At 40.5% G+C, this 2,500-nt stretch overlaps 1 protein-coding gene across 1 annotated transcript in view; it reads left to right on the forward strand.

Moving 5' to 3' along the window:
• The window catches only part of LOC122264390 (uncharacterized), an 8,287-nt gene that overhangs the window by 362 nt on the left and 5,425 nt on the right, over nucleotides 1-2,500 (forward strand). The gene's annotated exons all lie outside the window — the stretch shown is intronic.

Genomic DNA, 2,500 nt, shown 5'->3' on the forward strand with positions numbered 1-2,500 from the left:
GAGTACTTTATCCATATTTCATTCGAAAATAATTCTTGATTATCCGTTTTTGAGAATGGCTGTATATAAAAGTAATAACAATACCAATAATGTTATTACTATATCTAGGTAACAGTATGATAGCGGTACCCTTGAAGATTATCATCATGAAAATAATGATAATGATGATAATAACAACAATCATTACTATCATCATTATGAAAGTAAAGTAGTAATAATGATAAACAATGTTGATAAATATTACAATCAATATAAAGACAACATAATTGTTGTAACAACGACAACTAATAGTTATGCTAATAACAGCAATGGTATTGATGCTATTTTTTATGACAATGACACCGATGATGATATTAATCTTAGTGATAGCGTTAATGAGGATTAAATAACAATCGGTATGCATATTTACGAAGACTTTAGATTACTATCCTATGGAATTTCACAAATTATTATTTATTTCTTCTTCCGTATATCTACTGATGAATGATAGAGTTAACTATATTTTATATGCACATACTAAATGTAAATCCATATCCCGCCATCTATATTAAGCATTATGTCAAACGAACTTTTAATCACAATTTCGAGTGGGATCGAATGAAAGACTTCAATGCGCGGCAAAAAGGGATCTTGTACCAACTGACGTTCTTGCATGCAATGTATTCAACAGAATCAACGCTGCATTTTTTTATGATGTAAGTAAAATCCATCAAATTGCACTAGACGATTTACGTAATGGTATTCCAACCGCCATTCAATACACGCTTGAAATAACGGTTTTTTCCGTCAACAAAAGCACAGCGAATCGCGCAATTTACCTGCATTAACAGAACCCGTATAATTCGTTACTAACCAAAGTGTAATGAACCGAAAACTAGGCTTAGGTATTGCAGTCGATAACGAAATAACGCCGAATTACTGAGGGAAAAGAGAACGAACGAAAATTGCGCATTTGTTATAGCAATTGTCTCAATCGCTTTAAAATTAACGGTCGTCGATCTTCCCTCCTTTCCTCTCCCTCTTCCATCTTCACGTTTCCCATGTACTTATACGTTACATACACATATCCTTCGTTTATTCGTTATATTGAACTGTCACTCATTTAGATATATCGTTAATTGCGTGATATATCTTACGTTTTTACATCCGTATATAGCATAAGTGATTGTAGATAAACAAAATAATTGAGAACGTGTATATTCATCTTGTTATGTTGACACAAAGTAATCCGTCTCTCTACAGGTCCTGTTCTATTCTCTTGAGATCACGCAGAGCTAATATGGTGTGAGTCTACAAGAAAGAGAGAGAAAGAAAGAAAGAGAGAGAGAAAGAGAGAGAGAGAGAGAGAGAGAGAGAGAGAGAGAGACCCCTCCCCCACACGCAAACACACATCCTCCCCAAGTCCCCTACCCCCACCACCCTTAAAACCACACACATAAACACACAAATAACATTCACAATAAAAGCAGAAGCGATGTCTCAACAGCCCTTCCCCCCGCCCCTTTCCTGCGCCACCCCCCCCCCTTCCCCGCGCCCCCCCCCCTTTCCCCCCAGCCTTGTCCTCCATCAACCCGAGGAAAACTACTCTCGTTATAAGAAGGCAAACTTCCCACACAAATACTTCTCTTTAAACAGCCTTAACTTCTACTCCTTGGGCCCGGCGTTTATCACCTTGGGAAAGATGTTATGCTGATCGTTTTCGTAAATGGCGGTTAAACTTTCGTGTGCTTGTTGGGGGCTTTTTTTCTTTCTTTCTTTCTTTTCTTTTCTTTGTTTGGGTCTTCTGATTATTGTGGTTATTATTCGTTGTTGTTTTATTTTTCGTTAGATCTTTTATTTTATATATATTTTTTTTTTTTCGTTTTCTTCTCATTCTTTTTCTATTTTCTTTTATCTTTGATTCTTCTTCTCCTTCTTTACTCATTATCTTCCTTCTTCTCCTCTTCTCCTCCTTCTCACTCTCTTCTTCCTCTTCCTCCTCCACTTTTCCTCTCTCTCCTCCTTTTTCCTTCCTTTTCTCTCTTCTCCGCCCTCTCCTCCCCTATCCTCCTTCCTCCCTCTCATCCTTTCTCCCTACCCTCCTCCTCCTCTTTCTCCTCACTCTCCTCCTCTTCCTACTTCCCTCTACCTCCTCCTTTTGCTCCTCCTCCCCTCTCCCTCCTCCTTTTCCTCCTTCTCCCCTCTCCCTCCTCCTCATTTTCCTCCTTCTCCCCTCTACCTCCTCCTACTTTTCCTCATCCTCCCCTCTCCCTCCTCCTTTTCCTCCTCCACCTCTCCTCTCCCTCCTCCTCCTCCCCTCTCCCTCCTCCTCCTATCCTCTCCCTCCTCCTTCTTTTCCTCTTATCCTCCCCTCTCCCTCCTCCTTTTCCTCCTCCTCCTCCCCTCTCCCTTCTCCTTTTCCTCCTTCTCCCCTCTCCCTCCTCCTCTCCCTCCTCTTCCTTTTCCTCCTTCTCCCCTCTCCCTCCTCCTCTTTTTCCTATTATCCTCCCCTCTCCCTCTT

Source organism: Penaeus japonicus, unplaced genomic scaffold (genome assembly GCF_977035675.1).
Source record: "Penaeus japonicus unplaced genomic scaffold, GWHDUDI00000001_assembly GWHDUDI00000022, whole genome shotgun sequence".
Lineage (NCBI taxonomy): Eukaryota > Metazoa > Arthropoda > Malacostraca > Decapoda > Penaeidae > Penaeus > Penaeus japonicus.